We start from the raw sequence: 12,223 nt of genomic DNA on the forward strand, positions 1-12,223 counted from the left end.
TATGTGCACACATGTGAGCATTTCATTGCACATGTATGGAGGTCAGTGGACAACTGTGGTAATTGGTGGCAATTGGTTCTCTTTCCACCATGTGGATCCCAGAGATCAAACTCAGATGTCAGTCTTTGCAGCCAGCACCTTTACCTGTTGAGCCATTTCCCCCACTGTCATTAGAAAATGTTTGACTGGTCAGTATGACTTCACCATGTCCTCTACCTAGTTGAAAATCTGTAGTTATAGTTGTTTTTACTCTTTGTTCTTTAGGGGGGAACCCACCTATCTCCCAAATAATCACATGGTGGCTTATTCTTACTTATGAATGACTGGCCTTGTCTTGGCTTATTTTTAGTCAGCTTTTCATAACTTAAATTCTCCCATCTACCCTTTGTTTCTGGGCTTTTATCTTTCTATTTCATACACCTTTCTTTACTTCTTACTCTGTGGCTTGCTGTGCAGCTGGGTGGCTGGCCCCTAGTGTCCTCTCTCCTCTTGCTCTCCATCTTCCATTCCCAGATCTCTCCCCCTATTTATTCTCTCTGCCTGGCAGCCCCGCCTGTCCTTTCTTCTGCCTACCTATTGGCCGTTCAGTTCTTTATTAGACCAATCAGGTGTTTTAGACAGGCAAAGTAACACAGCTTCACAGAGTTAAACACATGCAACATAAAAGAATGCAGCACATATTGCATCATTAAACAAGTGTTCCACAGCATAGGCAAATGGAACACTCCTTCAACTAGTATTCCACAAGGATCCAAGTTGTCTCTGTCTGGAGTCAGCAGGAATGGACCATGAAGGAATGTGTAGAAAGCATTATGGCTTACCAGAGGCATCCAGACATGTCATGGCTTGAGTGTCAAATGTGTCTCACAGGTTTACGTGTTTGACCATTTCATGGCCAACTGGCATCAGTGTGTTGAGGGACTGTATAACCCTTAAGAGATAGGTGCTGTGTGTAGTGAGGAGAATCTGCTTCATCAGCTGTCTCTGTCTCCCAGTCCACTAGATGTGAACTAGAAGCTGCCACCATCAGAGACACACCTGCCTGCCTCCCTCACCATGGTGGACTGTACCCTTCAGTTGGTAAGTCTGCTCTCCCAAAGCTGTTTCGGTTGAGTATTTGATCACAGTGACACGAACCTAGCTAATCCAACATCCTCATCTCCAGAGGTAGTGAATGCTTTGCTTTAGCTGGCAAAAGGAACTTTGTAGGCATCCTTAAGGATGCTGGGGTGAAGGCATTATCTTGTTTCCTCAGATGAGCACAGCTCAGCCATGCCTTTAGACTTGGGCAAACTTCCCGCTTGGGGTCTGATGAGCTGTGGCTATAGAAGCATGGTCAGGGGGAAGCCATCTTATGCTGGAGAGTTTTGACTTTCTGCTTGATGCAGCCTAGAGCCATGTGAGAGGAGAGCCTTAACAAGGGGTCACCCACATCAGCTGCTGCTCTGCAATGAGGGAAGTTGAAGCTCAAGGAGGAAAAAGATCAACTCAAGGGTCTCATGTTTAGATATTGGCACCATCTCTTCATCTCTTCAACTATTTCACCATTGTTTTTATTCTCTGAAGGTTTTTCGTACGGGAAGGTCAATAGGCTATAGGGACAGGGGTGATTTAAATAAAACCTAACCTAGCAAATAAATAGGCCACTCTAGTCTCTTCTATCACTAGGGTCATAGACAACCCAGAGCTTCAAGGACTTCTGCTTCGTTTCCTAGACAGGGACTCACTACCTATCCAGGCTGGCCTTGAACTTGAAATCCTCCTGCTTTAGCCTCCTGGGTGCTGGGATTGCAGATGAGCATTGCTGCTCTTAGCTTAAACACTGCAGCATTCACCAAGGATTCTTCCCATGGGGCAGAAGTGTGGGAAGTCTCAATCTAAATGCCTAGAGTAACACATCCCAGTCTACACACGTGATTGTTAACAGGAACTCACTCTTTCATTTCAGTAACTTGTATTAATTTCAATAATAATTATCCTCACTATTAGACATCTGAGCATTGTTCACTATTAGCTCAGGAATCTCACCTTCATGATTTCCAGTCAACATCAGGAAAAGGTTGGGATCTGTCCCTGTCTTCTCTGCATGGACCCAAAGCTCCCCATTGGTCTCCCTTCTTTATTCCAGCGATTTGTATCGTCTCTGACCTTGAGGCAGGAAAATGTTCCTCTCATTCGAGAGTTTAAAATTCACATTCCCTTAGTCACTCAGAATGAATAACTTTAAAACCCAGTAGACTTTTCTTTGATGGAATAGATTTTCTCTGAAGCCATGTACACTAGGTGGGGTAATCAAACTCCCGGGAAAGGATGAGAAGGTAAAGAAATGGTCAAGGAAAAAAATCGCAGTCAGTGTCCCTCATCACTGGTTCCTACAGATTTATCTTCAATGTCAGCCTCTCATCTGGATCACAAGTACAGGAGGTAGGAACAGAGGAGGGAGGGGGCCGTACTACAGGCTTTCCTCATGACACCTAGGAGGAACAAGCAGGGTGTTTGTTGCTCTGACTTGTTCTCTCTGCCTACTTTAATAAAATAAAATCCTTGATGCACATTGTTGTTATCAATAGTTTTCCTTGGTTTTTGTTTTGGGGACACATCATCATTGTATACAGTACTGGGTTTCATATTAATAATAGTATAGATACTTAAGTATATATGTAAATATTTTGTACACACAATTATATATGTAATTATTTATGTACAAAACATACATATGAATACACACATGCACACACACACATACATATATAAGGATGTACAGAAGAAAAGCAAATTTGGTGCCTATTATTATTTTACAACCCTGAAACCCCTTGACTTTACTGAATAATGAGTTAATTTTATTTTCTATCATTCTTACAAAATTCAGTAGACAATATTCTTTATAATCAGATATCCTTGATAGTCATCTTCAATGACCTTAAAACCTAAGCAGAGAGGGTTCAGAAGGTCCAAAAAAAAAGATCTTTCCAAGGGCTGTTTGCTCCCTCACCTGACTTGAGCAAAGCGTGATATCATTCAGTAGGAAAAGCATAAAAACCTGATTTGATTTCAAAGAAAGCCCAGCAGGGCGATGCATGCTTGTAACACAGTGGTGGGGATGCAGGAATCAGGCTGGTCCCTGGGGATCTCTGCCACCCAGCTTAGCCCAATGGAAAAGCTCCCAGTCAGTGAGAAACCCTGCCTCAGCATACAAGGCAGACAGCACCTGAAGAGTAACAGCTGGGGTTAGACGGAGCCCCAGTAGCTGGGGATTGAAAGTCCCACATCATAGGAACAGGGTGAAAGCCACACTTCAGAGGCAGGATCACCGAGTGGGTAGAGCTGGGCCCACCGCCTCTAATGACTTTTAAAAGATATGTCAATTCTCTGTTTTTGCTGCTTTACTAAATAAAAATATCAAAGAGGACAGAAAAGCACCTAAGACCCTTTAAAAACTTTTAACATGATCAAATCAGCCACTAAAATACAAGCCTTTGAAATATTAATAGTAATTCTTTTTGTAGAATCAAAAACGATTAAATTTGTATGCTAACCATTTTAACCCTGCTTTAGCATTGCTGTTTCCTTTCATTGTGCCAGTATCGTTGGGAGCTAAATGTCAATCAAGCAGGTAAAAGAAAAAAAAGGCTCTCACCCCAGAGACTATTTTTTATCCCCTACAAGGCTGAGAAGGCCCTCCCTGGTGATAATAAATTCCTATCAATGCATGGATGAGGGTGTCCATACAGACCTGTGTTCCAGCATTAGTATGTGACCTCTGATCTTAATATCAACTGTAACACGAATAACAAAAACCTAGAGACATATATTGGGGTTCATGCTGAAGATCAGAAAAACAAAGCCACCAGTTACTGTTTTTTACGTCTACCTCAGACCAAAATGAGGTGAGATCCTGTCTCCACAAATCCTCAAACTCCATACCACACTGAATTCCTGTCTCTTCCTCTTTATATTCCTCTCTCCTGTCTCCCCCTCCCTAGTAGTGGGATTAAAGGTGTGTGGTCTCAACTGCTGGGATCACCTTTGTGTGAGCTCTATTTCTCTTTCAAACAGATTCAATCTTGTGTATCCCAGGGTGGCCTTGACATCACAGAGATCCACCTGCCTCTGTCTCCTGAGTCTTGGAATTAAAGATTTATGCCACCACTCCCTGGCCTGTATGGCTGCCTAGTACGACTGCTTTGCCCTCTGATCTTCAGAGAGGCTTTATTTATTAGAACACAAATAATATAGCACTACAATCAATATTAGTCTGACAGCTTCACTTACAGGTGAGACACCGAAGCCCATGAAGTACCACGACCTCTCTCCAGCTTAAGGTCAAGGAAGGCTAAGACACACACTGATATCTAAGTTTACAATTCCTCTACTGTGCCTCACACTTATGAACCATATACTAATGAGTTCTGAAGTCCAGGAGACACAAACTCTGTCATCTCCTGGGTGTTGTGGACCACATCACATGATTCCCTTCCTCCTTGAATGTGATTGGTAGATACACTGGATTGCAAGGCCACGAGATCTGTCCTTGTGGGATGGGAACTTTGGGGCTAATTGTCTAGAAAGCCAAGAAAAATGAATGCCAAAGCCAAGCAGATGCTTGGGATTCCCTGCAAAAGTAATAAAATCCTACTAACTGCTGACAATCGTTCTTCGAGGTTTTGGTCCACAGGTATATTTTACTAAAAACACCCCAGCTGCCCATTTGACTCGAGCCTTTATAAGGAAGATGTTTTATTTCTCTTTTCTATCTTTGCTCGAGTTTGACTGAACTGGCAGAAGATGGTACCGTGCAGTGTGAGACACTCGCTTAGCTGACAATTCTGCATGTAGGGGAACATGTTTAAGCTAAGTTTGGCTGTTATTTGCTAAATACAAAGTTCCCAGAGTGGACTGCTTAGAAATGTGGGGACTATATGTGAGATATTGATATGGGAATACTGGGAAATTCACAGCTCAGAAACAGTGGATTTTAGAGGGAAGTTTATTATGAACTGATAGGTGGCATTGTGCGTGTGTGTGTGTGTGTGTGTGTGTGTGTGTGTGTGTGTATGTGTGTGTGTGTGTGTGTGTGTGAGAGAGAGAGAGTGAGAGAGAGAGAGAGAGAGGGAGAGAGAAATAGAGAGAGAGAAACAGAGAGAGAGAAACACACAGAGAGAGACAGAGAGGAGAGGAGAAGAGGGAAAGCTAGAGATGCAGAGATAGAAAGACAAAAAGAGAGAGAGAGAGAGAGAGAGAAAGAGAGAGAGGGAGGGAGGAAGAGAGGGAGGGGGAGGGAGGGATGGAGGGAGGGAGGGAGGGAGGGAGGGAGGGAGAGAGAGAGAGAGAGAGAGAGAGAGAGAGAGAGAGAGAGAGAGAGAGACTTCCTGTATATTAGGGAAAGTCTCAGGACATAGAGCACCATTAAACTATGAATCTGGGGGCTTTTTTAAAAAAGGATTTAAGGCAGAAACTTGGGTGATATCATGAAGTCGAGTCCAGTTGGCCCAGCTGACAGGTGCTCCCTGTCAGGTTCTGTCACATCATCACATGTAACCTTCAGGCAGAGGCGCTCATTTAGGAGATAAAGACAGAGGAATCAGAAGTGGCCTCCAGCAGGGACAATCTCAGAACTGTTTTGGGATTCCCACCCTACATGGCCAGTTGCTGTCCCCTGTTCTCCTCATTATTAACATGCAGCCATCTCTGCCAGATTCCAGGATCCTCGTTGCACGTGTAACTCTCATTATAACGACAGGAGCTGTACCTTCATCCCAGCATGCCCCTGCCTAACGCTATGAGGCAGCAGGAAGGGCTAGAGCCACATCTACTAGCGGTTGTTTTGTTCTTGCAGAAATAAGTCAACTTGGATTCTTGTTTTAAACCCCCCAGATCTGCAGCATCAGTGGAGGAAGAAAAGACATCCATCATCTCAGACTGACAATTCCCCCAGAGGGAGGAGCTGCTCTGCCTGACATGCCTTATGGTCAGTTATCCCAGATCATTCTCCCATGCCTCCAGTCTCAGACGTGGCTTCATGTCTTAAGTAGCAAACCTCAGTCCCTCTGGCCTTTAGGTGAGAGAACTGTAAAAAACACATTCAGAACCAACAATCGCCGACACCTCAGGTGGGACTCATGTTGTAAGAGTTGGTCACCTGGAACAGTTCAATCCATGAAACTCAAATCCCCAGCCAGACCCCCAAACTGGAGGATTTATTCTACTCTCTGAAGACTTGGCTTATGTCCATTGATACGGAAAACACACAGAGAAAAAGTAAATAGTTCCCCACTGTCTACAGACAGAGATATTTCAGATAGAATCTAGATATATGTATTTCGTGACGGTGACATAAACTACCAGGAAACCTAGCCACAGTCTAGGAGGACAGAAGCCTGCAGACAGAGTCATCTGTAGGCATGTGCCTCCCTGTTTCTTCGAGAGCCTTGCTTTGGAGCATTCTCACATTTGGGAATACATCATTCAGGTCTCTGGCTAATATGGGATTCCCCTCTGTGTGCTGTGAATATATTTTATTACCGTTTGTTAATAGGGAAGTTTTGGTCAATGTCTTAGTAGAATAAAGCCAGGCAGGAAATCCGAACAGAGATATAGAGAGAGTGTAGGCGGAGTCAAAGAAACATCATGTAGCTGCCAAAGGAGAAAGATGCCTGCTGAAAGGACCAGTAGGCCACAACCTAATGGTGATACACAGATTAATAGAAATGGGTTAATTCAAGATGTAAGAGCTAACTAGAAATATGCATGAGTCATTAACCAAACAGTGTTGTTATTAATACAATTTCTGAGCAGTCAAGAAACAAATGAGCAGTCTCTGCCTACATCTGACTTGGCACGAATACCTGCCTCTTTCTCCTCCTCCTGTCCTCCTCCTTGTTTCAATATTTGGGCTTGGGCCTAAGCCTAAGTGGAGGATGACCAATTTCAAGAACCTGAACTTGTTAACACCTACAAACATCCCTCTTTTACATTTCTTTTACCTGTGTCAAAGGTCAGGGTTAAAAGATTGACATATCTTCTATGGGGACACTATTCACTCTACTGCAATAGAGAACTGAATCTCCAAATTCCCAGCCTTCCCCATTTTCTTTTGCCTTCTCTCTGGTCCAATTAATCTCTCCTGCATCATATAGCTGTGCACTCGTGTTTCTAGGATTTGATTCCCACATATGCTATATACATGATTTTTAACTAGCCACCAAAATTTCACTAGACAGTTAAAAAGGTGTGAAAGGCGCTGGGAGCATGGAGGGTGGAGAATAAAAAGTTGAAGGTCCTATTTGGTTTCATAGCAAGTTCAAGGCCAACCTGAGGAGACCCTGCCTCAGATATAACAAAACCAAACCAAACAACAAGTCGGGTGAACATTTATTTAAAACTCTGGAAGAGAGTGGAGTGGACAGACCTCAAATGGAGCTCAGCTCCTCTGAAGAGAGTTAAGTTTTGTAGAATTGAAGTAAGGACCCTCTAGGCTTGCTCATTGATTTGACCCAAAGCAAAGCAGGCATTGTCTCATTTCTGTGACGGAAGTGCAGTTCCCACAAAGCTAGTGGCTCACTGTCCCCTAGAAGTGTGTGTGCTGGCAACATTTGAAAGGGAAGCCACCCCCTCCCAATGGCACTGCACCTTGGAAAACAGAAGGACTGTTATCTGGTAAACACGCCTAAGAAGGGTTTCGGTCCACTAGAAAGCTGATCTCTTAACTCAGTTTCTATTTACCAGGAACCTCCCTTAACCTTTCCCCAAAGGTGAACGACAACAAAAAGGGCGTCTAGTTCTGGATTTCAGACAGTGCAGTATTTAATCTGCTGACTGTCAGATAAAATCTAAGAACTGTTTGATCCCCAGTGAATCTTTCTTTCTGCCCATGGAGTAGTCTAGTTCGGCAGTTTATCTGCACCACTGCTTATCGTAATTACAAGTGCCCTAAAATAAATAATCCAAGAAGGAAAGTTTAACCTGCTTCCAAGAAGGCTAGTTAAATCCTAGTTCAGTCCTGGGACACTGAGGCTGCCTTTGCCCTGCCTACTCATCTCACCAGGGACTGAAATCATTCCCACCCTCCCCTCCCTCTAGCTCCTTCCAGACCTCCCACTCCCTCCAAGTTCATGATCTCTTCTTTCTTACTGATAAATATCAATAATATATACCCAGTTATATATTACATTATATATTATAAACATATATTACAGTATTATATAAATGAATAAATATATAATATATATTATAAAAATGAGTTCATTTAGTACTGCTCATATTTCCATGTGTTTAAGACCAATCACTTGGCATTTTTTAACCTGACATAAACTTGGAGGAAAAAAAACAAGGTTGAATAATAATGTACATGTATTTTTTAAAGTTTGTTTTGGTTGTTTACTTACTTTGGGTATCAGATCATCCTGCAATTGTGAGCCACCCTATACTGGTGCTGAAAACGAATTTTGAACCATCTGGAAGAGGAGTATGTGAGCTGTCTCTCCAGCCCATGGATTGATGTTTTACGAGAAATATTTAATCACTCCCCCAGAGCTCTTTCCAAAATCAACTCCGTAAAATCTTCTCGTGAAATCTAACTAAACACAGACATCCGCAAACTACTTAAGATGGCTGATAACATGCAAATCCTAATACACACACACACACACACACACACACACACACACACACACTATATAGAGATATAGATAGAGAATTAGGCAGTATACAATTGTTCTAGGTATCCACTGATGTATTTTCCTCTGACTTTCTTTATTCTTGAGCCTCCACACAAACATATAACATTTGTTCAGGTCAGAGAATCCATGTGTGATGTGACTAGCTGAGACGCTTGCATCTATGCAGAGAGACTTAATCTCCTTGGAAAGCGCACAGACAGTGTGTGATCATCATAGAAGGGCCAGGGTTCACACCCTAGGCAGCGCAGACCCAGGTGGAAGCAGGAAGATACAACCCATGGCTTAGGAAACCTCACTTTCTCATTAATAGGAATACTAAAAGGCTGGAACCCTAGTTCAGGTCCTCATGCTTGTGTGGTGAGCACCTTACCCACTGAGCCAACCCCCATTCCTCCCCCAGCTCACTTTTCTACTTTTTGCCTTAGCTATTTGACAGTCCTAGCTTTCCTAATCAGCACAGCTTCTATTGACCCTTAGTACAAAGTAGGACGTTATCCATCTGATTTATCGTCTTCATGGGAATCTGGCATTGTAGCCCTTAATGTTTCTGTATAAATTTTATATAATCAGCTTGCCAATTTCCTAGAAGAATAAGCCAGGATTTATGCCAAGATTGTTAGGCACAGCTAGGGCACATTCCCTTTCCTTAGTCATCCACCCCTTTTTGTGTGTGAGTTAAAATATTTTAAATTATAGGTTCGTCTTTTCCACCTGTTAGAAAAGCGTTCAGCTGTTTCAGCTCTTCCTATGTGTTTTCAACTGGGTTCTCTGCTACATCTGAATCTTCGAATTTATTAATTGTAAAGGTTTTTATATTACCGTTTTATCATTTTAATGTCTCTCACAAGCATTCAGCCTCGTTTTCTCTCTGCCATTTCCACCTTGATTTCTCAGCCCTCTGTGGACACTGTTAAGTGTTTCAGTGTGCCAGCCCTTTTAGTAGCTGGTGGAATTATAGTTTGCTTATCGCTAATTAATTTCTGCTCGTTCTTGATTATTTTGCCTGTCTACTTTCCTGGGATTTAATTTGCCTTCTAATTGTTTCAGATGAATGTCCAGGGATGGATGTAGAACCACGCTTTATGATAAATGTGTGCCATCCAGGATGAAAATTCCACTCAGTGAGTTCTGATCTATCCCTTTCTCACCTGCCTCAGAGTTCTTGATGCCTTGTCATTCAGATGTAAACACCTTAGAATGATTATGTGTTACCAAAGACGTTAAACTTTTGTAAAGCTTTAAAATCTTTGCTTATACATTATATCTCAGACTACATCATTAGATATTCCCCCCAGGAGCTGGTCTTTTTGTATTCTTTACATGATGAAGAGTTTCCAACAAATTGTCATGCCTACATTGGAGTGAATCTCTTTGTGAATATAACTTCTTTGTAATCTAAATTTATTAGAAGGATCTATTAGAGGAATCAATATCTTCACATATAATTCATTTTCTACTCAATTAAGTCTTTAATTTGCTCTCCTCCAGTTAAAAAAAGTATATGTATGTATATGTGTGGTTATATGTATTTCTCTGTGTGTATTTATGTGTGTTTGCATAATATCTCTCTATGTATCTGTGTGTATGTATCTATGTATGTGTGTGTTTCTGTATAAGTGTATGTTTATGTACATATGAGTGTGTGTCTGTGTATGTGTATCAGTATATGTGTGTATCTGTGTATGTGTGTGTATCTGTATTAGTGTATGTTTGTGTATCTATGTGTGTGTGTGTCTGTGTATCAGTATATGTATATGTATGTATCTGTGTATGCACACATTTGCTTGTGTGTCTGTTTATGTATATGTGTGTGTATGTGCACATGTTTATCTATGTATGTCTGTGTGCAGACCCCTCAAATGACTTTGATCTCTGCATCATGTTTCATTTCTTCAATGTCCTGGTCTTTGCAGAGGTTAGAACATAATGACATTGAGGGTTCTCTCCTTGGTCCAAGAGTATCTCAATTCAGATTTCTATTCGTGAGTTTTTCATCCTTGGGGAAGACACCAGGTAAAAGAGATGCTACATCATAAAGGTCTTAGGGACAAAGCACAATAGTCTTTGGGGATTTGTTTTCCTTCAGACACTTGAACATGGAAGGATAGACAGCAAGCTCTGGGGTGTTTTCTCTGCTCACATAATTTTCAAAATTACCCAATCTATAATAAAAAAATCACAGACAAACTTAAAGCTTCCTAGAGGAGTACCTCAGAGCCTTAAATTCTCATGATAAATGCTGTTGCTATTTCTAATATCTCTTTCCCAGAAACGAAGAGAAACTGTCTCTTGTTCAAAGATCCTAAAGAGTTAATAGCTTTCATTTAGCCCACAATTATGACACTCGTTCTAAGGACCATGTGCTGTTCCAGTATCAGAGATGCAGATGGGCTCAGTCTTGGAGTCAGGAATGTTAATGTCGGAACACTGAACCAGACAAAGACCCTTAGCAAAGCGGTTGTGGTAGGGGTCTCATTGAATGATAGAATGTTTTCCTTCCCATTGAGTTAGATGCCATGCTAGCTGTCCTTCCACAGAGTCAGCGTTTAGACAGCCCACCTTTATCATACTACAGTTGGGGAAGTTGGGGAAGACTCCCTTCCCTGTCAAGCTATCCTCAGGCTTTCTGGAGGCCCCAAGTTTGACAGCATCCTCGACATCACCTTTCAGCATCTAGGCACTTCCAGGCCTCCATGGCAATGGCCTTAGCATTTGACCTCTGCTTCTGTCCTCATAGCTCTCTCTGTGACTATGGCTTTCCTCCCTCCTTCTAACAAGGATCCTTGTGATGCTTTGGGGCCAACCAGATGACCCAGGACATTCACCTGGTCCTTGCTCTAGACTTCCTTCATCTTCTAGTCCCATGACCTACATCATATGGGACATACAGGGACCTAAGTAGAATATATATAGTGTGTACTGTAAAGTGTGGAACTCTTAGTGTCTTAGTTCACTTCCTATTGCTTTAATAAAGACAGCAGCTGTGGAGCACTGTGATGAATCCCAAAATCCAGTGCAAAAGTAGGAGTGAGAATATGAGCATAGAGGTCAAGACCATAATGGGGATACCCACTGAAACAACTTACCCGAGTTAATGGGAGCCCACCAATTCCAATCTGACAGCAAGAGAACCAGCAAAAGACCAAACTAGGCCCTCTGAATGTGTTTGACAGTTGTATGGCTGTCAGACTGCAGGGACACTGCATTGAGACAGGATTTATCTCTACTGCTTGTACTGGCTTTTTGGAACCCATTCTCTTTGGAGGGATACCTTGATAAGACTAGATATAGCTGGGAGGGCCTTGGTCATGCCTCATAGCAATGTGTTAGACTTTGTTGACTCCCCACGGGAAGCCTTACCCTCTCTGAGGAGTGAATGGGTGTGGGATGGGAGGGAATGGGAACTGGGGTTGTTATGTAAACTAAGAAAAGATGTTTTTTTAAAAAAATAAACAGGTAAATAAATTTTCAAAAAAGAAAAAAAATAAAGACTATGATCACAAGCAACTTGGGAAGGAAAGGGTTCACTTTATCTTCCATCTTGT

At 42.2% G+C, this 12,223-nt stretch overlaps 1 long non-coding RNA gene across 1 annotated transcript; it reads left to right on the top strand.

Moving 5' to 3' along the window:
* Positions 1-757: 757 nt before the first annotated feature.
* On the top strand, positions 758-9,973 carry LOC148123150 (uncharacterized). Its single transcript, XR_015735327.1, has 3 exons — positions 758-1,080; positions 5,875-5,968; positions 9,726-9,973. It is a non-coding gene; the product is annotated as an uncharacterized LOC148123150 (long non-coding RNA).
* Positions 9,974-12,223: the final 2,250 nt, after the last annotated feature.

Source organism: Myodes glareolus, chromosome 2 (genome assembly GCF_982192425.1).
Source record: "Myodes glareolus chromosome 2, mMyoGla1.1, whole genome shotgun sequence".
NCBI classification, from domain to species: domain Eukaryota; kingdom Metazoa; phylum Chordata; class Mammalia; order Rodentia; family Cricetidae; genus Myodes; species Myodes glareolus.